This window comes from Ambystoma mexicanum, chromosome 5p (genome assembly GCF_040938575.1).
Source record: "Ambystoma mexicanum isolate Mex_15411 chromosome 5p, UKY_AmexF1_1, whole genome shotgun sequence".
Lineage (NCBI taxonomy): Eukaryota > Metazoa > Chordata > Amphibia > Caudata > Ambystomatidae > Ambystoma > Ambystoma mexicanum.
Genome location: NC_090930.1, coordinates 1,156,818,236 through 1,156,844,169, shown reverse-complemented (window position 1 = coordinate 1,156,844,169; position 25,934 = coordinate 1,156,818,236). Strand labels below are relative to the sequence as shown.

The 25,934-nt window shown below is 45.4% G+C and overlaps 1 protein-coding gene across 1 annotated transcript in view; it reads left to right on the top strand.

Moving 5' to 3' along the window:
- Nucleotides 1-294: 294 nt before the first annotated feature.
- LOC138481477 (Y+L amino acid transporter 2-like) overlaps nt 295-25,934 on the top strand; it is a 501,185-nt gene continuing 475,545 nt past the window's right edge. The window contains exon 1 of the mRNA XM_069613643.1: nt 295-417. The gene's annotated coding sequence lies outside the window, so the exon portion shown is untranslated. The remainder of the gene's footprint in view (nt 418-25,934) is intronic.

Genomic DNA, 25,934 nt, shown 5'->3' with positions numbered 1-25,934 from the left:
TGGCCAACTGCTGTTGAAAGGCAATATCACCACTCGCCCCCCTGCATTCCTCGTAACGTGAAAGAGGTCCCCACAAGTGGTTGTGACCGGATCGCCAAGAGTTCAGCCGGCACCCCCAAAATTTGGGTTGAGGGGGGTCGGTGGATGTGCTCCGTGTGACCGTTGGGCATTGCCGTTCAGTTGTACAAGGCAAACACTGGTAATTAGTGTCGAGGATGCGCGCGCGTCTCTCTCTTTTTTTTTTTTTTTTAAGGCGGCTGTAGCTATTAGCAGGGTTTTCTCCCTCACGTGCTCGCGGGACCGAGGCTGACCAGTCTGATTTCGGTGAGAGCTCTGGCAAGAGGGACTGAACAGTCCTCGCCCACCCCTCTCAGCCCTCCTCCTCAATTGCACCCCAGACTGAGAAGCTCCAAGCAGGTACATTTAGGTTTTTTTTTTGTCAAATGTTAGTAAGCAAATAATTTAATAAGTGACTCAAGACTAATTGCTCATACTTTTAGAGAGCTGTTTTTGTGTTGTTGTATGACGAGACAGGTTCGCGTTTGTGCGATGCGGATAAACTATTTAGCAATGTGCCTTTATTCTGCACTGTAGTTTTGGATGAAAAGAGTTCACTTTTGCAGGAATTCCTGAGGAGTTTGTTGCATGGGGAGTTGTAATGCTTAGCCGCAGTGATTAGGAGATTTTGAGTGCATGGCAATTGGCTCCCCACCGCTTGCGAAACCTAATCATTCACTGGTGGCAACATAGTTTGTGACATTGGCCTTTATAAAAGCAACTTTTTGTTGTAAAAGTGCTGAGGAGAAAATATCGGTCTCTTCGGTTAGATCCGAGGAAGCTACGAATTGTGACCGTGCAGAGAATGTGGAAGGCTTGTGTCCCTGGGGGGAAGAGGGGGGGGCGGGAATCGGGGTGATTTTACAGAGATACCGGCCTATTGTGCAAAGCTTTCATCAGTGCAAAAAAATGGATCAATTCGGGTTTGCACATTTTTTTGCTGGACTTGTTGCAAATCGATTGTTCACTTTTTGCAGCGTATCTAGCTAATATGGATTACAGCACATAGATTGTGACCGAAACTAAGGCTCATCATTAAAGGGATGCAACATACTTATACGATATTTTCTCCTCAGCCCTTTTACAACTTGTCACCTGTTACGTAAAAACCAAACGTCGTGGACATTTTACTGCCTTTCGTTCTGTTTGCGCTGTTATGAATCGCTGTGCAAAAGTCCAGAAGTAGAAAAAGATGTAGGAAAACTCAAGTTGCTCCGTTTTCGCCCTAGTCTAGCAAGCTCTGGCGCCGATTTACAAAGAAGTTATAAACTGTAACGTGACTTACTATTAACTTACACCTGCAAAGGGCTGTTTGAGTCCTTGAGACGTCACAATGCGTAACTGTGAATTAACATTAGTTTACACCTGGAAAGGTCTTTTTAATTCGAAAGAAGTTACAGTGGGGTTCATGTTCTAAAGTGCTGCAACGTGAATGAAAGGCTTTGAAGCCCAGCGTAAGGCGATTACGCCTTACATTCACACCACGCCACATTTTCAATCATTTGTATGGCATGACAAGCAGCGTTCACAAGTAAAATTAAACGCTGTCTGACATGCAAGCAGTCTAAAAAAAAAAAAGATGGCCTGCAGGGTTGCCTCGAACAATCACACTAGTTATGGTTAATTCTAATTTTTGCAGCCATTAACGTTTAATTTCGTAAAAAGGACTTGCTTTACTTTTACAGCGCCACACACCTTACGCACATGGATACTATGTACAACCAGGGCTTTTCAAAGTGTGGTTTGGGAACCAGTGAATGCACACTGGGGTCATTGTAGTAACAACCAACCTTCTAGTCTTCCAGTAAAGTGTACAGGTAAATAACATACCAGTATTTTCAGCATGATTGCTATGTTTTAGCTCGTTTTTAGACTACTCGATTTCCATCCGTACAAATAATATTTTACATTCTATTATGTATTGGAATTAGCCCTTAAATATAATTAGCACCCGGAGTGGGGGTCGCCGCCAATCAGGTTCTATGGATCGCGGGCTGAAACCTCTGATCTACGGAACACGCTGGCTGACTCCTCTGCCTCGCAGCGCCATCTCCCCCCAACCACCCCTTTAAAAAAAAAAATATTTACCAACCCCTCTCCCCAGCCCCACTTACCTTATTATTGTAGCAGCGGCACCAGCCACCACCGCCTCACTGCCTCTCGCCTTTTCAGGCCGCGATGGTAATGAAAGAGTGACTCCACACGTCTTCTACAACCATAGCGGTCATCTTAGACATTTTTTTTGATTCATTGAACAGGATGCATGCTTTCTCTCGTACCGATAAATCGGGCGGCCGGGCCTTTACCCCCTTTCTAGCCCTTGGAACTTGGTGCTAACGCTATATTAATTGACCTCCAAAGTCATCACATCTAAAGTCATGGTACAAGATTATCCTTCATAATTTAAACGAGTAGGCCGCCAGAATACATTTTAACCCCATTGTGAAATGGAATGAAACAGATGGACTAGTCCCTAACATGCCTTAAAAGAGACATGGACTTGCAGTGACGGGCTTGGCCTGATCACAATTATCCCCTTTTGACATAGCTTCTTGTTATGGTCACCCCAAAGCCTGCATCCTGCTGAGAGCTAAAAACTCTTGCATGGACATTTAGCATCGCCCTAATTTCCAGTTACAATGCTGCCCTGTAGAAGCCAGCCAATCAGTGAGAGCCCTTTTTCATACAGTATTAAGCGGATCTGCGCCTAATCACTTCCAGGCAATCATTTTAGTTTTATTTGTGGGAGCTGTTGTTTCCTATATTGGTCACGGTTTTATAGGCTCCCAATTGTGGCAAGCAAGTGAACTGGGGTGCACAGAGAAAGGGATCCCGCCCGGTATCACTTAATGTGGGTGTTGTGGGGAATCAAGCTTTGGGACCAGGATTTTCTAAATCAAAAATCGGCTCCAAGAGTTTGACTTGGAAAATAAATTGCAAGACCATCGAGCCTCCACACCAGCCCCCCAACCCAAACATCTGAGTAGGGTGCTCCAGAGAGGATCCAGTGACATCGCTTTCCTAGGGTCATTTGACGACATGGGGCAACATATGTCAGCTATGTTTGTTTTCATGGGGCGGGGGCGGGGGGTTGCCGATGCCTATTTGTGGGGCTCATTTCGAGCATGGAACTTATACTTTTACAGATTTAATTCTGCTGGGCCAATGCTTCGTATGTAAAGTATTTAGTTTAGTTTAGTTTATTGATTTGTATTGCGCACCAGACCCGAGGGTATGAGGGCGCATGAGCAGCATGGTTATTCAAAGCTTGGTTACAGGTTGCTTATACATTGCATTACATAATTACAGTGTGACAATGGAGGACATGTGTACAATTTGGCAGGAAGGAGATAATGCAGTACATATATTTAAAGATTTACATATATTTTACAAATGTACATATAGGCATACAATGCGGAAAGCAGCTGTGTGGTGTTAGAGGTGTTAATGGTTCGTGTTCTTTATCCAGTGGATGTAGTTGCGTCTGAAGTGTGAGTAGGATTGGGGTGTTCTGAGAGATGGTGGTAAGGAGTTCCAGTGTTGAGGTGCTTTCACCTGGAAGCTGTTGCCGCCCATTTTGGTGCGTTTAAACCTGGGGACAGTGAGCAGGTTAGCGTTGGAGTTTCTGGTGGGTCTGTTGGGGGAGTGTTTGCATAATCTGTCTGCCAGGTAGCGTGGGGCAGCGTTGTTCAGGCATTTGTGGGTGAGCGATGCTACTTTGAGCAGGATTTTGTCTGTTGTGCTGAGCCAGTTGTGGGATTTCCTGATATTGGAGATGTGTTCCCTCCTGGGAATGTTGAGCGCTGCCCTAAGAGCGTTGTTTTGTAGCGTCTAAATTTTGTTGGTGATTTGCTTGCTGGCTCCTATGTAGAGGGTATTACAATAGTCCAATTTGGATAATACCAGGGCTCTGGCTAGTGTAATGCAACTCTGGGTGGAAAGGAAAGGTTTGGCTGCTCTTATAAGCTTACATGTGTAGGCTGTGGCGGATGCCATTGAGCTAACCTGTTTGTGGAACGATAGGGAGGAGTCGAGGTATATTCCTAGAGTTTTCACTTCTTTGGAAACCTTGATTAGGTTCCCGTCTATGATGAAGTTGGCGTAGTTGTGGTCGAGTTTGGTTAGGTTGGGGGTGGAACCAAGGATGATGAGTTCAGTTTTGTCATCATTCAGGCATAGACTGTGTGAAGCCATCCATGCCTGGATGATGAGATACACCTTGTTCACCAAGGCCAAATCCTGGTTGTAATCTCCCGTCAACGGGATGAGGATCTGTGTATCATCGGCGTAATTGGTGTAGGTGATACCCAGGCCATCTAGATCGTCAAACAGGGGCTTCGTGAACACGTTATACAGAGTGGGGGAGACGCAGGAGCCATGTGGGACTCCACACGTGATGGGGATGGGCTCGGCGGCGGCAGAGGAGGAGAAGACACGCATGGATCTGTTGTTGAGGAATGACTCAATCCAGCTGATGGCTTCTTGGGAGAAGTGGGCAGCTGAGTCTAAATGATTGCAAAGGATGTTATGGTCAACTAGGTCAAACGCCGCAGAGAGGTCTAGCAAGAGTAGTAATGCAGTTTTCCCGTTGTCTCTAAGGGCGTCTATTTGGGCTTTCAGATCTATCAGGGCGGTTTCAGTCCCATGTTGGGGTCTGAAGCCTGATTGTTTTATGCCTAGGAGGTGGTTTGTTTCAAGATATTTTTGGATTTGTTGGTATGCTGTCTTGTCCAGTATATTGAGCAGGAATGGGACGGTGGTGATCGGTCTGTAGTTGGTTGGGATGGACGGGTCGAGGGAGGGTTTTTTGAGAAGAGGGAGGACCCAAGACTCTTTGAGGTTACTGGGGACTGTTCCTGAGGAAAATGAAGCATTGATGAGTTTGGTGATGAATGGCGAGAGGTCTCCTGCCGCATCTTTAATGATTTGTGGGGCGCAGAGGTCGCCTTTGCAGTTGGAGGGTTTAAGGCCAAGAATGATTTTTTCTACTTCGCGAGTAGAGACTTTTGAAAAGCTGAAGCGGGCAGTGTTGGGTGTGTGGAGTGAGGGTGGAGGGCTCGAGTGGGCGTTGATGGGGTTGGTGAGTTTTTAATTTTAGTTTGAAGGCCGGTGACTTTATTGTTTAGTGCATTTTGGACACTGGTGCACCATTGTTTGTCCTTAACGCAGGTATCAGGAATTAACACCGGTGTTTCCAATTCTTTCAGGATAGTAAATAGTTCTTTTGTGCTGGAGTTGGATTGTGAGATTCTCTGGTTATAGGATTCTTGTTTGGCCTCTATGATTTCTTTTTTATAGTTGGCCGTTATTTTGTTGAGCAGTAGTTTGTTATGGTCTGTTGGAGACTGTCTCCAGACTTGTTCCAGTTTACGCTTTTCCAATCTAAGGGTTTTTAGATGGCTGGAGAACCATTGGTTAAGGTGCTTTTTTGGTTTGCATTTTCTGAGTTTTAGTGGTGCAATGGCGTCTAAGGCTGTGCATATGGTGTTGTTATAGCCTTCTACGAGGTCATAGGGATTAGAGTCTTGGAGTTGGCTAAGCATAGGAAGAATGAGCGGGATCAATTTTTCCACTGTAATGTTTTTTTTGCTTCTCGTGGGGATGGCTGCAGCTAGCGCCATGTTGGTTATGGGGCTTGAGGCCTCGAGTGAGAAGGAAAGGAGATGATGGTCAGTCCAGGATTGGGGAGTGTTATTAGTGATCGATACGGCACAGTTGTAGTCTGCTATCCAGTCAAGGGTTCTCCCTTTGTTGTGAGTGGGGCTGGATACTTTTTGTGTGAAGCCTAGTTCAGACATGGTGTTACTGATGAGGGTGGCTTGATTGTCTTTGGAGTCTTTGTAACCTAAGTTGAAGTCTCCTAAGAGGAGGCATTGTGACGAGTTTGGCTTAGCTGGGTCTGGCTTAGTCCGACTTCTGCCATTTGGGCGGCCTCTTGCTGCAGCACATGTATGACCCACAAAGTGGGAGAACCCTCAGTGTGCCACAAAAAAGAACAGCACACCAGTAAGTAAAAGAATTCAGAAGATGACAGGAGAGGTTGGGTGGCTTGCATGGTCACTGACTAACAGGTACACCAATGGGTGATGGCTTATTAGGGCGGTAAAACCAAGTCTTCTAACTCGCAATTAGAGCGTTGTTTAAAGGCATGCGTGCTTCTGGTCCTCCCACGAACTACTTGTTTCACTTGATTGTTAATTTGCCCCATCCTGTGGGCAGGTGCTAGCGGCTAGCAGGCAAAAAACACATTTGGAGCAGAGAATGGAATGAACTGAAAGGGGGGCACTGGCACCCACTACCTAGGGTGATCTTGGTGGATATCAGAGCCCTGATCGGCAAGGCTTCTTTCAGCTTTTCTTGGTCTCGGGACTGGCGGGACCCAGCTCACTTAAAGCATGGCCGAGTTGCAAGAATTAGACCACCATATATATATATATCTTTTTTTTACAGATTTCCTCTGCTCTTCAGTAAAGAAATAACTAAAGTCTGCTTATGTTATGCCTTTCCCCATAAGAAAAACGGTGACAGATTAGTATTACTGCTATATAAGTAAACTGCGCCTGTACTCTGTGCTGGTCGATGCATCAAATAGAAAAACATATCTAGGTTTTCATCATATTCAGAATGAAAAGACATCTTGTAAGATTGTTTGTTATTTGCAGTTCGTTCTGAAACCCCAGATGGATTGGACTATTTGGTGGGTGGGTGAACGTGCCCAGCCCTGTACCAGCCTGAGGCACCAATCTTGGCTGTTCAGTGTCGGTGCCTCGAAGGTTTCTCAGGAGATGATAAAACATTGGACACCTTTAAAAACGTGAACGTCGATCATGTCCTTCCTTGATAGTGACTGAAGACAAGACATGCACTCCTTATCATTCTGGAACAACTGAAGGGGGGCCTAGAATCAGACAGACGCGGAAAGACACAAGCCATCCCACCGGATGTTTTCCTCATTTTTACTCTCACCATAGTAAACCTCCTTTGAGGATTGGTCGTCACGAGAGCTGCCGTCGTTGTCTTTTGGTCTTCCAATCATAGAGGCCCATTGCAAGTAAGGAGGTGGGGCTTGACGAGTTAACGAGGCACACGACCAAGCGTGACCTTCGACTTTCAATAAGTAGACGCAGCATTTGCCTTTTGACCCAACAGAGAGGAACACAACACAAAGTAAAGCATTCTCCAGATGGCTGGCGGCCCAATGGAGTCGCGTCACATCCGGCCCTGAAGGCCAGCACACTGCAGGGAATCAGCGGATTCCTGGAGTCACACCCGGGGAAAGAATGTTTTATTTGAGGTGGTCGTTATTTGATCAATATGGCTCACACTTGGATTATTTTATGCCAATACCTTTGCCAGATCAAGGACTGGATCTCCTGGGAATGACACCAATAAAGTGAAAACGAATTGTAGGATTTTCAGATGTTGCCCTTGAGTAAAAGGGTTTTAACAGCTTCACTAAGGCATTGGTGGAACATGTGCCTTGCCTGATGTCTCTTTATGGGGAAACTTTGGGAACCTGTGCGTTTCTTTGTAAGGACTGTGGTGGGTGGCCTGCCATTGACATCCGGCAGGCCCCTACAGTGCTATACTCATCAGCACATGACAGGCCCAGTGCCTGTGGGGTTTGGGGCCTGCCCTGGTCATCCGGCAGGCCCCATGGTGCTAGGTAACGCCAGCACCATCGGGTGTGGGAGCCGTGCCTGCCGTACCCCTGCCCATGCGGACTTCTGCCACCGTGATGGCACGAGGGTCCCACGACATCAGGGCCTGTAGGCCTGTACCTCCACGTGTAGGCCTGAAGCCTACATGGAATGAGACACGGACCCAGGAGTTCCTCTTCTGGAGTCTTCAGTTGTCCTCTCGCACGTGCCTGCAGGGCAACGGCGATACAAGGGGGAGGGACACATCCCCTAAAAGGGGCAACACACACGGGGGGGTTCACCGCACAAAAAGGACTCTCCAGGTTAACCATTAGCCTTCTTTATTTAGATTTTAAAAAATTCTAAATGCAACAAGCTGTCAAATTCTTATCCAAGAAAGTTGACAAAGTTATTTTAGGTATATACGCCGCCGTCCTGAATCGCAAGGGTATTGCAAGTTAAACATCCTTTGAGAAAAGGTAATAAGGAAACAACCCAGACGCACGCAGCAAAGGAGGACAATGAGCACAACACGCACCGAGTGGGGTTGTCCAACTCCAGGCCTCGAGGGCCGGATCCATGTCGGATTTGCATGATACCACTCATTAATATTCATGAGAGACATTTGCATATAATGATTCTAAATGTGTGCACATTTTTCCTCATGAATATTAATGAAGCATATCTTGAAAACCTGTCAGGTTTCCGGCCCATCAAGGCCTAAACACTACCCTGTATCACTACACACTCCCAACTGACAGTTCTCAGTGTCAGAGCAGATCTGTTCTGGAAAACTCTTGCCTTGTTTTTTTCTGTGCTATCAGCCGGATTGAACTGGGACATAAACTAGGCCTGGTGACCAATAAGAAAGTGGCCCACAAAACGGAAATGGCAATTCATGATTTTTATGAGTGTTTGAATACTGCCTAACGGGGACATTTTGGCAACGTTTGTTGCAAATAGTGCATTATAAAGCCACAGAATGCAGTCATTCAACGTTCCATCCAACTTTGGCCTAGGAACAGGCGCAGTTAGTCAGCCCGTCTGGCATTGCTAGTTGTCCTTCATGCCATATCAAGCCTGGCCACTGGGCTCTTCCATTACCTGAGTGGTGGGTGCTCTACCTCTATGATGTCCTAATTGTGTATACTTTGAATGCCTGGTGGATGTGTTGGGTGTCTTGACCAACGTTCAAGTTATTAGGCTACAACATTAGTGCTGTGGGTTTAGGAAATCCAAGAGGGCGGAAAAGCCCACATTTGCGCCAGAATCCTGGAGAACCGTGCAGTTTGTGCGCACACCAAAACGGTCACCTGACCTACCACCCACCAGTGTGAGCGTGAGGGGCCAGAAGCGCCATGAGCGAAATCAGTGCTAAGGAATATGGTGCTATTCAAAATCTGTTGTTATTAATGTCAAAAATAGGTGCAATACTGGTGCTCAACACTATCAGAAAGCCGGCGTTTTAAAACCACCAGACACCTGTGTAAAACTGAACAAATGAACCAAACCAGGCCAAAGAAAGACTTACTAAGAGGTGGATACAATGTAAAACTATATTCTGAAATGACTTGAAGGAAGTCATTGTCTAATGTATGTAATGAAAATAGCTAGGGATGTCAGCAGCTGAAGTGAAATTGGACTTAAAGCCACTAAAATAGAAATGTTTAGAATAAATGAGTGACCTACTTTTGAGTGTCGCATAGGTTGCAATTGTTTAAATGTCATAGTTTTGAACTTAGAATCAGTGTTCTAGCTGCATGTGTAAAAATTGCAAGTTTGGTTTGAATTTAGAAAACTGGGAACCAAAGTGACATTTAGCTGAAGCCTGGCTTAAGAGATTGAATTCTGCCTGACAACTACCCCTGACACTTGAAACTTGATCAGCAGCTGTGTTCCCAGGCATGGCTGCATTCTGCTGCCCCTGCCAAAAGGAAATGACACCTCTCTGATTGAATTAGGGGAGTGGCACCTGGGGACTGCAGGAAACTAAACAATTAGCCTTCCTTGGCCCAGGCAAATGTTAAATTAGGGGGGTCGTAAATGGCTTCCTCTTGGAAGGAAACGGGGAGGGGCACTGCATCTGTGAGCAACTTGAGTTGGAGGAAGTGGACAAACCAGAAATTCCACCATGTGTTTTGGAAAAGCACACCCCTTCGGGGCCAGAGCATGATTTTAAAAAGATGGATAATTTATAGTGCAGACTTGTAAAAATTATATAAATAATATCATCATTCTTGTGATTTTTCTGGGCACATTTTAAGAGGTGTCAGGACTCTGTGGTATGTTCTGGGGAGTAGTAGCGGAAAATAAGGTTGTTACTCCAAATGTATGCATATTAAAAATCTGACACTTAATCATCTGAAACCCATATCCCTTGTGCACATTTGTGTAAAATCTGGAAAAGTTTAGAGGTCGTTATCTGGATGAAAAGGGCAGAATTCTGTCAAAAGTTGACAGAACATCTTACAAAGACAGGGATCGGATAGTTTGGTGTTACAGAAAATATGTTAACTGGACACATAATATTAGAAAAATGGTACATAGATAAATGTGTATTTGGATCAGAAGTAGATTTGTGTGCAATTTGACAAGGGGAGGATCCTCTGACCATAAACCTACCTCATCACTCTGACTCATTGTTCCCTTCTCAAATCAAGTCAAAGAGAAATCCTTGACCTATCAAATCGTGAGTCGTTTGGGCAAAGAAAGTTAGCATCCACACCCATTTTCAAAAGACATAAAAAGAGCCACTGGAAGCCAGGCAGGGACATTCACTTTTCACTTTCTTGCGGGACGCTTTGCCGGGAGACTAAAGACTTCAAATCCATCAATCTCCAGAGACCAGAGATCCAGAGAGACAGAGAGACCAGAGATCCAGAGAGACCAGAACTGTGCAGTGCTGAGAGCTGACCCAGATCGCTGTGCGCAGAACCAGTACCAAGTGGCGAGAGAACCCCAGCCAATCCTAATCCGATCTGTGACGAAGTCACATTCCTGTCCAAAATATAGTGTGAGTACTCAGCCAGAACTGTGCAAAACCAATCTCTTAGTTTAAAATAATCTAATTCAAACTATTTTAACCTGTTGAGAACTGCATCATAGAAATCGTGTCCCTCTTTTTGATTCAAAGCTGCAAAACTGTCATCTGTCATTCTGAGCTTTACTTTTATTTTGAGAATCTACCTTCACAAAATCGTCCGTATCTCTTGGACCGTTTGTGATAGAAGCGTGATTTAACTTTTATTATAAGGCTGGGATTCTAAGCTTTCCAACAACCTCTAAACTGACTTGCTTCTCCTTATGGTTTCTCCGTAATTGCGCTCGACGCACGCGACTAAATTGCAGCGATTTGACATTTTGTTTCATTCCAGCCACGTGTAAAAATATTTGTCTTTCGCTTCCATTACGGAATTCCGTTTTCAACCTGGTAACCATCCCTGAATCACTGATAGGGCTGGCCTGAACTGATTTAAAGTATCTCTCACTCACCCTGAACCTCTAGAGGGAATTAAAATCCTTTTTTAGCCTATTTTTTCCTTCTTTGCATACCACATTTAAAGTACTTTGCCTGTGTTTAAAATCATCCTTGTGATCTAAGCTTGCTAGGGGGGAACTGAATTTGTATTGTACTGTTATTGTATTCCTGAAGACTGTGTGTGTTACTTCCACCTCCTTACATTGCATAGAGGGGGGGGGTGAATTGCCAAAAGGGGAAAAGTGATTATATTATGTTTTGCTGAAATCATATCAAGTTTATTCCTGTGTTGCTTCTTTTCCACCTTGCATTTCCTTGTACCATATAAAGCATTCTCAGCTACCTTATCCTCTATACTACTCCTAAGTAATTAAACCAGTGTGCTAGTATAACATCTTCCATTGTTGATCACTCACTGTCATATGTCTAAGTGTGATATTAATTAATTATCAAAGTGTGATATATACCTATTGTTTAATTATTCAATAAATCTTTTAAATTGCAAAACAAACCTACTTCTTGGCTCAGTGAGGTCAGGGGAATTCAAAGAGAGGGTCGTTATATAAGGGTTTATCATCCAGAGTATAACGTGTCATAAAAATATATAAATAAGGGCTTCCCTTGAGCAATCCCAGACAAGGCACTGACTTAGTGGGACTGCTTGATTGGAGTCTTTAACAGATGCCTGAGAGTGGCTAGGACCAAGGCGTGCTTCTAGTAGGAGGAAATAAAAAGTCCTCCCCACTTTGTTTTTGGAGAGACTGGTGTGCATGATATGCAAAGCCAGATGTCAGAGGTTCTCGGGTGGGTGGAGCTCCTGCCTTCGAGCATTTGAGCCTATGCCGGTCTGGATGCCTCTCCTGTTGATTTGTGACTGTCAAATAAGTCAGCTAGACCAACATGTTACCACCCTCTATTAGTCTGTCCTATGCATCTGCAAGCGGCTGCAAACCTATATACTTGGTTCATGTCGCAAGGTGCATCTTATCGATGAAAGCCACTATATTTGGTGCAAGGACAAAATGATTGCAGGTCAAAGGAGAACAAACAATTATCTTGTTTCCTCCTTGCCCTTTTGCATGGTCATTCTATATTGAGGTCCTCTTGCTGACCAGACATGCTCAGGGTATTCTACGTAGGGGAGGAGAAAGCCCTGTGCCAATACCCTACGCTTCGCACTGGGTTGGGAATGTCCAAGGAAGCTCGCCAGGGAAGTAGTGACTGCCCTGGGGTACACCCACACCTGAAGGGGCAAAGGAGTCTTTCTCTATACTGGTCATTTCTGGAGGATGAAGAGAAGCCCTGTTATTCTTCTATTCATGTGCCCCTCAGCCACGCAGTCAGGGGGATAATTTCTAGAGGCAAGTTAAGTTTGGTGTCTGTGAAGGAATGCTCTGCTGAGGTTCTTTGGTAGTAGTGTTTGCCTTGTGGTGTCAGTAGCCTGCACGTCAGTTTTGTGTTGAATTAATATTCATTTATGCAAATCTTTATGCTCTTTATATGTCTTATCATTGATTGTAAATACAGACCAGATTTTAAAATGTTCTATCTCTTTGTCTGTTGTTTGGCGAATTGCACAACCTCCTAAGTCCTGATTTTAAGAAATTCATCAAGGTTGAGGCTTTACAAAGCCTGAATGGATAGTTGCCAACTGACAACTCTGGGGGTTTGTCTCACAACTAGTGACAGTGGGATGAGATTGAGAACCCGATATTGGCTCCACAATCAGACAATGAGACATCTGCGATTCTTATGTGATTACTGTGATAACTTCTGACATTGCTAGCAGAGATATCAAATGGTTGTTAGGACCTAGCCTTAATAACCTGAGATGGTGGGGAACAGCTGTTTGTCAACGTTGCCCTGAAATAAGGGCACATCTGTCCAAGGTCTGTAGGAGGGTGACCAATGAATCCCGGCATTGGCGAAGAAACTGGCACTGGGCTATATGAAAGGACCTCAGATTGAGGAGGGTTAATAGCAGTGGTGTAACACAAAATGTGGGGCCCCTCGTGCGAGCCATGCTGAGGGGGCTGACCTAAACTCCTCAACAAAGCATGGGCCTTGCCACACTCCGGTCGGCCTGGTCCACACAAGCTTGCGTAAAGTGCATGATGACCATGCACATTGCTGCAGGGTTACTCCTCACACTGAATTAGGTGAAAGTTGTAAGAATGTTATTTAATCAAATCTTATTAAATCTTTCACCTAACATAGGAACAAGGGGCAGTGCTTGGCCTCTGGCATCCCGATGTACCAGACACATCTCTGCCAGTAATAGTATGTGCAGTAATAATACCTCAAAAAAACATCAGCCGCTCACTGGGTCTGGTCGTTGGTGTGCCGGACCTCCTCACCGGCCATGCTGGTCCTCCACGCTCCTCCTTCACCGTCCGCGGTGGCGTGGGATCCTTCTCCGCTCCGTTGCCGGTTGTTGTGGCCTAACAAGGCCCTCAATCACGACGCAGGACACCAGATAGGTCTTTACCCTTTTATTCTCTTCTACACACTGGCTTCCCTCTAATGCCCACCTCCCGTCCTACCGCCCCTCCCTTTCCTGTTCTAGTTTCACTTTCCCCTTAAAGGGGCAGGTGCCCTTTCCCTCACAACAATGCCGACTCTGCCAATATATGTCAGTGTCCCCATGGAGGAACATACTCCTGTTGGCTTTGCCCTTAATACCTTTGAAAATCTTATTTCACAGGAAGGAAACATGTTATTGCTGGCTGCAGCAATGCTTCCCCCAACCATGTAAGGCTCTTTATGTTGACTTTTCCCTTAATGCCAGTAAAAAAAATGCAATGCCACAGTAAGACATCATCATCTCCCTGCTGGCTACACACATCCAACTCCCCCGCCATGTAAGAATGCTTATCAGGTTGATTTTGCCCTTAGCACCCGGAAAATAAAAATCCATGCCTAAGTAAGAAAACAATCTCCTTGCTATCTGCACCAATTTCCCCTCTCCCCCAAAGTTAGAATACTCATCATGTTGACTTTTCCCTTAAACGAGGAAAAAAATGCAGTGCCATAGTGAAGAAACATTCCCATGCTGACTGCACAAATGCCTCTGCCGACCATGTAAAAGCACACATTTAAATGTCCCATTAACACCAGTAAAAAAAGCAATGCCACAATAAGAAGCAATTTCCTTGCTGGCTGCAAACATGCAGACTCCCTCGTTGTAGAACATACTTCATTTTGGCCTTACCCATAACACAATAATAAAATGCCATGCCACATTAAGAAAATGTCCAGACTGAAGATGCCTGCCCCATTGTACACAAAATATACCACCCGAACCCCTTTCTGCATGTAATAACACCCATCAAGTTGACTCTGCCCAAAAATGTCAGTGAGCCATGCAATGCAACTACAAGAAAACGTCCATGCACTAATGCTCCGTGAGCCCCAGCCTTACACACATACCCATTCAAACACCAGTCAGTCACCCAGAATATTCACACTGCATTCTCCACGCATGCGCCCAAAACATTCATACTGCATTCTCAACACATGCAGCCATTCACACTGCCTTCTCATTCAACGTGCACTCACACCCGAACATATGCACCATTCACACTGAATCGAGATCTCTCATTCATGAGCGAATGTACACAGACACACACTTGCATGTACACATGCATACATAAACATACCACCCCCTTGCATGCACACATGTACACATACATGCATATACACACAAACAGCTTTTCTTTTTTTTAATCTGTTTCTGACCCAACCACCTCTGGATTCGATGTGCCATTCAAGGCCTTCTGAGCCTGAGCTGCTCTATGCAGATAGTAACTGGGAAACAAGGAGAGCTTTCTGGTTCCCGACACCACGCGTTGTGGAGCAAGAGCCCCTCCGCTCGGACCGTTGTTACCACGGTTGATCAGCTCAGCCCCAGCATCTGACTTTAGAAATAAAAGGTTTTTTTCTTAAGTTCGTGTGCTGAAGAGGCCCCCTGGGTGATGGTGTGGTGGGACCCCCTCTACACTGCTGTTTTAGAGGCTTGCAATGATGTACTCGACCAGAGATAAACCGCTCCCCTCCCTAACATAGATGTTCATAGTGAGGGGGGTGGTTCCAGATAGGCGGGCAACACAGAACCAAGATGATGACGGAAGTCAGAATAACCTGCAATCCTCTAAAACTGGCCACAGGGCTGAACCTGAATCCATGTAGACACCTCCAATATACATAAATGCAGGTGATGACTTATTTGACCAGGAACAGGTCTCAGGATGGGAGGTGCTGCCTTGACCATTGGTGCAACATGGCTAAGAAGCTTTACTACCTGGACCAGAAGTGGGCTGGAATGGTTCTCCTGCTGAGGTTCAGGCATATCTTACATCCAATTCAATCACCAAGACCTACTGTGGGGTATGATGCAACAAGAGGTCTCTGGATCTTGGGTGCCAGGTTCTTTGACTTCTTTCCTGGCAGGTCCATCCAGCTGCGAAAAAGTCTAAGAAAGAGAGATGCAAAGTAAAGGCCAGCATGAGGGAGCAGGATATGACTACACCCCTGAAACAAAATCCATGGCGATGGCGTACCAAAGCATCTGCGGTGCTGCTGCAGTACAAGGGAACAGTCCTTTCCATCATCAGCCTGGTCCCCGAACAGAAGTAGGGAGAATTTATTTCCATTGCTATGTACACCAATTCATCCTGAGCTATCACAGCAGGTCCTTGAATCCCACCTGATTATGAAGAGTGAAATGGTGATGCAGCATAAGAAGACAATAGTAGCGTAGAAAAAAACTCGATGCGGTGCGACAGAAGAGCAACACGGCACTGCAAAGCAGCACAGTGGGCTCTGGACCCTCCAACAGTGTGTCCGGATCAGACTGTTGGGCGCAGTCCGTACCCTCGAACAGCACACTGGGAGGAATCTGATACAGATGTAGGTGAATGGGACAAAGTTGCATCTTTTTTTTTTTTTACTAATTCTTGAATCGCCATGGGTTCCAGCCCCTGGAGGTTCTAGTCTGTTTTAATTCATTTTATTTCCAGTACCTTTCATAAATGTTTTATAGGTGACATTGAGTGGCGTTAGGTGCATGCATGATTTCCGGAATTTATGACCGGCAAAGAGGATAAAAAGAAAAAGCACTGTGGATCATTTCAATACATAGTATTAACACTTGCGCATCCTTCAATAGATTTTTGTCATATGTAATGGTCCTGAGGAAGACATGGTCCAACGAATAAGGGGTGTCCAGTCGAAACTAGTTAACATTGCCGAAAAAGACATGGACTGAAATTAAGGGGTTTCTGTGTGCACCAGTCAACATGTGGTTAATTTGACATGCTACATATCAACTTTTTATCTATGAGTTATGTGACACGCGATTAATTAGATATGTCATATATTTTTGTGTTTTTGTTTGATTTGTGTTCACATTGTTTTGTTCCTTTTTGAGCTTTTTAGTGCACTTAGCTGTAATATAAAAACTAGGGATTATGTAATACTGTTTGTGGAATATTAATACTTGTTTGTATGTTTTTAATTGCGATGTTTGTAAGCATAAAAACATCAAATGATAACTTTTATGTATTATAGAAATTAAAGTAGAATCATTTCTCTCAAATGCTTTTGAGTGTTTGTTTGTATACAGCAAACCTTCCGTAGAAAATGGGGTTTCTCAAGAAGTGTCATTCGCTGATTTGAATTGAAAATTAAAATGTTAAAATCATTTTAAATTTGATGACATTTTGCAATAAAATAATTTAGTTGTTTAGCAGAGCACACTTTCCTGCAGAACAAACGGTTCCGTGTGATAATATCCCAGCAAAAATGTGACCATACATGAATGGCACCATTTTTTGGTGGCGATATTATCCGATGGAACCTGCGGGGGTCACCCCCACTCCCATTTACCCCATACATTATCCCCATAAATAATGTCGCCTATGCTGTTTCCCGGTGACTATATGTATGGCAACATTATTTATGTGGATAATATTACCCGATGCCGAACACACCTTCACTTTGTGTAACAAATACAAAAAACACGGGAAAGTACACCTTCGCAGATGGCATGCGGTCACGCCACAATGGGCAGACAGAAGTAGTGGACCCCACTTTTAACGATTGTTTTGGGTTCATTCTGTCAGGGCGTTCCAAAAAAGGGTTTACCTGAGAAGTCTGTGGCAGTAGCAATTTAAGGTGCCAAACACTAGTGCAAAGGAGTGACAAAGCCAAGTGGATCTGCTAGACCATTTTCTGCATAGGATTTTAGGAGTACCACATTGGATGTTAGCAATCATAGGGCATCATTACGAGTTGGGCGGTCCGGAAATAACAGTGCCGGTAAACCCGCCGCCATTGTTATTTCCGGACCGCCCGATCCCGAGTCCTGCAGGCGGGAGGTGGCATTCCCGCCAGGTCTTACCTGCCGGGTTTAACACCGCCCGCCTGCAGGCGGACGTGGAAACACCGGCACCATCACAAGATGGTGCCGGTGTTTCCACTTCCCCATTCCCATTGAGTCCTATGTGACTCAATGGGAATGGGGATTTACCGAATTCCGCCTCCGGAATTCCCGGGACACCAGGGTCGTAATGCCCTGGTAATTCCGGGAGTCATGGAGGCGGAATGGTAATACGAGTCCGGCGGTAACCGAGCCGGAAAAACCGGCTGGTTGCCGCTGGCCTCGTAATGAGGCCCATAGTTACAGCAGAAACATGGGTCACAGTTATTGAAAAACAAGCTTGGGTTAAACATCGCCACTTTATGCCAAGGTTCAGTGTCAATAATCATGTGGAGGTGGAGACATTTAAAAAGGTGGATAGATCTCCCTGGGTTTGTTATGTAAAAGCGTGCTTGTCTACTCCAAGCCCGCTTCACATTTGAGAACATCCTGTGACCCTGTGAATGGCTGTTCGCCAGATCACATGACCAGGTCTAAACAAGCCACTTACTGACGCCAACCTGAGCACCCACATTGAATTTAGGGCTCATTCACAGGCTGCAGCCACAGAGGAAGGACTGCTTTCCTTTTTTGTGTACTTTGTCGATAGCTTATTTTCTTAATTTGTTTCCATCCATTGTTGCCTGATCCGTTTCCTGGACCCCTCCTGCCCTCCCACCTTCTGATTTGCTGTTTGACCGTTCATGAGACCCATGCTGAACAAGCCCATTCCTGCCTCCAACCTCAGCACCCATATTCAATGTATGGATAATAGTCACAGAGGAAGGATCATGTTCAGTGAGACACTGTTTTCCATATTTTTGCTCTCTGGCAGGCCTGGCAGTGTGCTAATATGTCCTCAACTACCCCATCCATATATAGAAACCATAATTGGTTGCCTAGTATCATTTTCGTATTTGCCAGTCCTCGATGGCCTTCATGTGCTAAGTTCACCATCGTCTTCCTTAGGCACTTGGGGACTACCAGTCGATTCCCCTTCCGTAGAATACCTTGATCTATAGTGGCTAGCTCCCCTGTATTTTGGCCATTCTTTCTTTTTGCTTCTTGTCCACCTCCACGTTCTCAAACAGTTCCTTCCGGTAGTTCCCCCGTCTGTTTCTGTTAGTGAGCTGCACCGCCGCCTTGATGGTGTGATCTGCTTTGCTTTTGTCGGCGAATAATGCAACGGTGAGCTTCGGTGGAAGTGTATTCTCCGACAGATACTGAATGTAGTGTTCTGCCTCCTTCTACAGTGCATCTTTCCTGTGCCCCTCCGGGTGCCTTGAAAAGTAGTCATCTGAGTTTGCATCCCCTCCCGGTTTATGGATTATGCAGAAGTCATATTCTTGTAGCCTGATGCCCCATCTTTCAATGCGTGGGGCATTCTTGTTTTCGGGTTCCCAAATATGGAGGTGAGCGCCTGGTGGTCTGTTATGAGGATGCACGCCCACACGGCACCAGGCTTTCCCTCTCCGCCTGGGAATATGCCAGCTTGGTGGACGAAAGGGCTTTGCTTGAGACAATGTGCCAACCTTGTCCTTTCGTTTGTCCTCGTTTGGGCCAGGATTGCTCCCAGTCCTACAGGGCTGGTGTCTACCGTGATTTCTGTGTCCCACTGCAGGTTGAAGTATGCTAGTCTGCGGTTGTTGGTGAGTTCTGATTTGATGGCCTGGAAGGCGTCTTCGCATGCCGAGTTTCATCTGAAGGGGGTGTCCTTTTTCAGTAGCAGTCTGAGGGGGCTCGTTATTGTGGCATAATTTGGGAGGTAGTGTGCGCAGTATCTTTCCATGCCCAGGAACGATTGGAGTTCAGCAACTTCTGTCGGTGGGGCCAGATCAACGATTGCACTTATCTTTCCAGGGTCCGCTGTTATTCCCTGGTCTGAGAAGATATGCCCAAAGAATCTTAAACCGGGCTTGTTTATGTCACATTTGGCCCCATTGAGGGTAAGGCCCGCCGAACGTAGGATGTCACATAGGTGGTCACCTGTTGCTCGATAGAAGCAACCACCTATATTGAGATATTTATGGTGGTCTTTAGTCTAAAATAAATGGCCTTCCCTTGCGAAAGTCACTGTAGTCTGATTTCTTCTGCTGGTCGTAGTCTAAGTACTGACTATGGTGGAGTTTATCTAAAAAACGTGTAGTCTATAAGGAAACATAGGGAGATACAGAGAATACTATAATTTCCTATGTTTTCCTCTAGAAACGCTATCCGTATGGTGTAAAACTTCTTATCCATTATCTATTTGTACCACATCAGCCCACACTATCCACTAGAAAAAACATGAGTAACACTCTCCCCTATGTCTCACTTCATCCACCAGAGTGGACCTAGACGAAAGTTAACTAGAGACTACACATGTTTTTTTAGATAAACTCCACCATATTGGAACTGTCCTGCTGACTGGAATGGGTTTGCTGCGCCCCATTGGAATATGCAGGCCTGGGACGGATTAACAGGCATTACTGTATTCTCTGTTCCCTCTCTCACAGGTCAGGTGCTTTCACCATAGGAAGTAAAATCCCTTCCCTCATCCCGCCCCTTGCTGCACGCTCCCGCGGCCCTTCCCTAGTCACATGTCCTCCCCTTGAAGGGGCCTGGCCCTCTTGTCCTCTGCAACAGGGCCTAATGAGTCAGCCCGAGACCCACGAGTTCCAACAGGTGGAAGGGACCAACTGTGAGACCAACATCCGTGACGGAAAACAACAGAGGCATCTTTCACCTAAAACCTGAAAGAAATGTTGTGAGTGAAGCAACGTAAAGGAAATGAGGGATGGATTGAATCACAAGCTGGATGAGTTCAACTTCTTTGATTTCCTTGGATGTCCTGTGTCCCCTCTGCCAGCCCTTCCCAACTCTTAAAAAATGTGTGTTCTTTAGTAAATCCTGTTATACTGAACTTGACATATCTTGAGTTGTCTATTGATCACCCGGTCATGCCACCACACATTTTTGGAGACTGTTTAAATTGCAGGATTTGATTGAGCCATAAAGTAAACATCTGCTAGAGAATCATGTGTGGAAAATAAGAATTTTGTGTACACAGATTCAATTGGCTATTATGAAATATTGATTTCAGCTGTTTCCCATATAAACATTAGGTAATGGAGCATTGATGGTTTAGTCCATTAACTGCTTCAGCCTGTTTATCTAACATCATTTCTCAGAAGGTTGCCTTAAGATTTGTAGTCTATTCAGTTCCCTCGTTCAACCCACATAAAATCATGTAATCGCATTTAACTGGTGTCTTTGTTAAATGGCTGAATTTAAATAAAAATAAAAGTAGGTAATCAGGAATCTGAATCGTACCCATCCCATTTGGCTGCTTATTCCCTCTCGGGGACTGTTCTAACCTTCTGTCCACCACTGCTCTGATTATGATGTATGGGCGATCACTTATGTGCCTGGGAACGGTGCACCATTGGCCAACGTGGATAGGGCATTGCGATGCTGACGTCTTGACAAGTGTTGAATGACAAGGAGACACTTAGTGGTGACATTGTAGCATCTCCCATGGCTGTTTGGTCATTTTTTGGAAATAATACGGGGTTAAGAGTGGAGAAATGCATCAATAAAATATCTGTTTTGGGTGATCAAAAAGAGTGATATGTCCAAAGGTTACTCTCAAGTACACTAGGGCTACTAGCCATAGAATTCACTTGTCGCTTTGACCAGCCAGTCCCCCTCTCTGATCCCGTGTTAAGAGTCTGATATTAATCTACCCACAACTAAGCAACATAGTTGCCCTCAAGTACTCATGACTCTCCCAGTGATCAATGTGTAAGCGCCGCAAGGCAGCACACTCGGGATGGGTGCAGGGTGGGTTAAAGTACAGTTAATGCTATATAACATTCACTAAGTGAACATCCACACAATACATTACTCAATTTATATCTTTATACTTGCTGTGCAGAAAAAATGGTAATGCATAAATACATGTGAATAACTTTCTAAAACAGTTATGGGATGGGACTCTAACAAGTTGTCCGGGAGAGATAAGGTTCAACCAGGGACATGGGCACCAAGTTTGACTCAATGGGGTTGGAATGCTCCACAGTCAATGTTTATTCTAAAAGGAATACATATCACCTATATGAATCAGTGCTCGTGCTATTCAGACAATATGTAAGCTCTCTGGGTTATGGGAAAGCAACCACAAGCTATCGAAAGGTTTGGAAATAGTTTCACAAGTCACAGTTAACCAGAAGCAGAGAAAGTCTCAATTTTTGTCAAAAACATCAGATGAAATAAATCAAAGGGATGCATATAAGATATGCACATATGTTTACAAACTACATAACTATAAGAGTGACTACTTGGTGGCAGCTGTAAACTTTAATTATAAGCCATATCTTAGTGAGGGTATTGTGCCTTGTGTCTCTCATACTTATTAGAGCCACACCAATTTGATATCATACATGTGCCAGCACTGTGAGCCCATCTTAGCTGAGGAAGGGTTATATGCATTCTGTTCAGACAGTCTGAGCCTGCCAGGTGATAGGGTATGAGACAAAATGGCTATTCCACTCCTTTTATCCTTTGTGATGGTGGGCAACACCCTTTCCAATGAGCGGGCCTCGCAGCAGGAGCTGGCCGAAACAGCAATCAAGTGCATATCCATCCAAAGTGTGAGAAACCTGAGGGTATTCTCCTACGTAGATCCTGGGAAACCCTTATTCAGGTGGCCAGAGACAAACTTGCCCTCTCAGATCCCAGCCCTAGGGGTAGATGAGCGAGGGAGGGTCACCTGGGTGGGGGAACCCAGGATTATGCTAAGGGGAATGGCTAAAGGGAGACGCAGTATTATATCGAGGAAGAAGGTGAGGGGATGAAGTCCCTGAGTTTTTTTGTGATTATTTCCACTTCTACCTCCCTTCCACCAAAAGAAGCTCCCTTGATAAAATCCACTCACCCCTACCCATCGACTAGGAACCCAAATCCTATTACACTCGGAAACTACCTCTCCCAGAATCCCTGTTTTCCTATGTCCTAACCAAATACTCCCAGTCACTCTCCTTCCCATCCCTCTGATTATTATTTTCCACACTCCCAACCAACTTAGATAAAACACTACTGTTTTTATAATCCCCCTTGTTTATTTCATGATAACAATCCTGGTCATTCCTGTTTGCTTCACAAAACTCCCCTTTTTGATAAAAAAACTTTCTTACCCAGTGGAAGACAACAGAGTAACCCTGGAGCTGTTTACCTGACATGTTCCGACACAATGGTTAGGCAGAGTCATGCAATTAACCAGAATCACACACACCTGACGGCCCTTTCCTTTCCCCACAGGGATAAAAGGTGGATCACGAGAGCACACTAGAAGCAAGGTAGACCGCCCAATGAGATAGCTCACTCCGCATGGCACTTCAAGAGGAGGAGAAAGATGTCGCAAACTGAAAGGGTGACAAGGAGAGAAGCAATCTTACCCTTTCCGACCAAGGTCCAGGATACCTCCGCAGAAGTAATCATAAGACCACAAATAGCCAGCGTGTGTTGCAGCAGATGGCAATGGTACACAGGGCCCTCCTCCATGGATAACCAACCTGGGGAGAGATACTGACACTTGTCTCCGTGGTACCAACCTTTACTTCAGAAAGAAGAAAAGCCAAACGGTTCATCGCAGCCAGTGAGCCGAGGGGAGAGCCGATAAGAAACCGAACTGTGTTGAATGAAAATATCAAACGGCTAATTGAATTGTGAAAGAATACAAATAACTGTTGATACTAGAAGGGGGAAAATGTCACAACCCTTATCCTAGACCCCCACTGGCAAATTCACCTGCCAGGTAAGGCCAGGATTCGGGGTTCCATTAGGGCCTCAGAGGCCTCATACCCTCTTCCTAGACTCTCTTGAAGTCAGTCCTGGCGCCTTTGGCGCCAGTCTCATATTCAGCAGGGAGAACATCTATAAATGGGGACTACTTTTCTTTGGGCTTGCAGTCAACATGTAGGCACTCGTATAGCCCAGTTCCCAAGAACTGAGCTATGCGGTATAGTGTTTTGGGTGTGGTGACCTGGGACTACTTTACCTGGACTACTTTACAGGGAGGCTATTTAAACCACACCCAAGCAACAGAACACGCTTCGCGTTATTCTGCAGCTGGCAGCGTAACGCTCACCGTGTCCAGTGATACCGGCAATCCTTGAAGCAGCGAACCTGCAGAGGGGAAAAAGAACATCATTTTTGGAATCTTACCTGTGATCTCCATCCTGTCATCAGCCCGGCGTTAACTCCTGATTCAGCTTATTTGCGGGCTGTCTACCCAGCGAACTACATCTTCTGGGCACCGCACGCTTTCCGGAACGAAGCAACCTGCAAAGGGAGAGAGAAGGACAACATTAGCGAATGCATACAACGGCTTCGCATAGACATCGGACATTACGAGAATCTTACCTGGCTAGTCGCCTTTTGGCTGGCATCGTTCCGGAACACCACGCCCGCTGGAGAAGAACATTGCGACCTGTGAAAGCAAAAGGAAGACACAGGTTAGCATATACAAGCGAAGCAGCGCCGTGCATTGCGCATTGCCTACCGGACAGCAGCGCGCATCTCGTGCCATCCATTACCGGCAGGTGCTCAATCCAGCCAGCACGAAGAAGCGCCAAATCTCCTGTCCACCTAGGGAGAAAAAGACATTAACCACAATAGAAAGGAAGGCAAGAACAGTATTTTATACAAAGACTGCAAAGCAGCAGGACCTACCTTTAAAGACACTTGAACGGGCTCGCACCAGTGAAGTAACTCGGTCGCCCACGCCCACAGTAGGCTAAGCACCCCTGCCAAAGAGAGCAGGACGGAGACCACGCCCTACACCGAAACAAGGTGAGGATAGGGCCTAGGGAGGTTCAAATCCAAGGGAGGTGGGAAGAGACTCTATCTGAGACGACCAGTCTTGAACCCAGCCGTCCTGTATTTCAGTTTCGACTTCCATCTGAGGCACCACTCGGGATTGGGGAGAGGGTTCCAGGTGCATATCATCCAACCAGGGCTGAGTGGCATCCCTGTGGATACCAGGTGAGCGTAACAGAAAACCAGCAATAGAGGAGTCAGGCACCACGTGGGTGCTCACTCAGGAAACTCTGGGGGATTACCCGAGTGTTGAAACTACCGTTACCAGAAGGCCTTGGGAAAGGCGACAAAGGTGTCAAAGTGGTCATACAGTGGTCCAGTTAAATCCTCTGTAGAGTTGAAAGTCTTTGACTGACAGATGATTGTGAAGCTAAGGGACGTAAATCCCACATCTTAGGAACTGATTGAGAAAATGTGCGATTGACAAAGATGGCAAGAGTGAACCCGAAGAAGGGATGCCGATAAACAAGAGGCGAAGTCTAAAGTCCCGATATACAGTGTGTTGACAAGAGTGAACCCTGCCAAGGGATGTCCACAGTGAACTGTTTAAAATGACATTATGATTTGTGAATGTCACAGATGAGATCATGTTGAGAACCCATTGTGAACCCGGCTGAGGGAGGCTAAAGAGTGAGAAGGGAAAATCACCACCAAGCCATAATAAACCCGATAGAGGGAGGCTGAAATTTGACAGGGGTCTGAGCCCGGAAGAGGGGGATCCCAGGGTGAGGAAGCATCACCCAAAGTTCAACCAGAAAATTCCTTTTGTTGAACTTTTATTTTGATACAGTGAACCTATCAGGTCCTCGGAAACGAGGAAACTTATGTACCGATGGTCCTGATATGATTACACATTTTTAGTAGATCTGAGCTCCAGACTTCTACCTTGTCCTGTGCTGAAAATGTGGGAAAGGGAGACCTGACTACCGCGTCCTGACATATTATTTGTGAACACTTCCTTCCATGTAGCCTGCATGGTGTTACCCCACTGGCTCTGAGCTGGAGCTGAGCCCACTGGCTCCCACTACTCAGGCTACATGCTTCCAACTGCCTGGGGTGGAACTCCTACACTCAAACCACAACACATCAACTCTCCTGGCACTCAGGGAACATTCTCACCATGACATCACTAAGTGCAACCAGGCAAGAGGACACAACATGAAACCTCCTTTAGTTTGGCCACAAACTGTCAATACATGTTTTGTATACGAATAAATAAATCCATTGTGCGGATGAGGATTGTACGTGCATGGGTGCTGGTCAACAAGAGGTGTAATGCTGTTGAAAGACTGAACGACCATGAAAGTAGAGCATCAATTAGCTGTCACCCGGTGTCAAGCTTGAAGAGCGGAGGAGAGTAGATATTATCTAGCTAGTAAACAATGGATGTGTAGTCCTAATTCAGTATGTGGCATGTACAAAGAAATTGCAATGTTCAGAGAGTGTAATCACTTTTTATGACACTTGTGTACTGTTTTCTTTC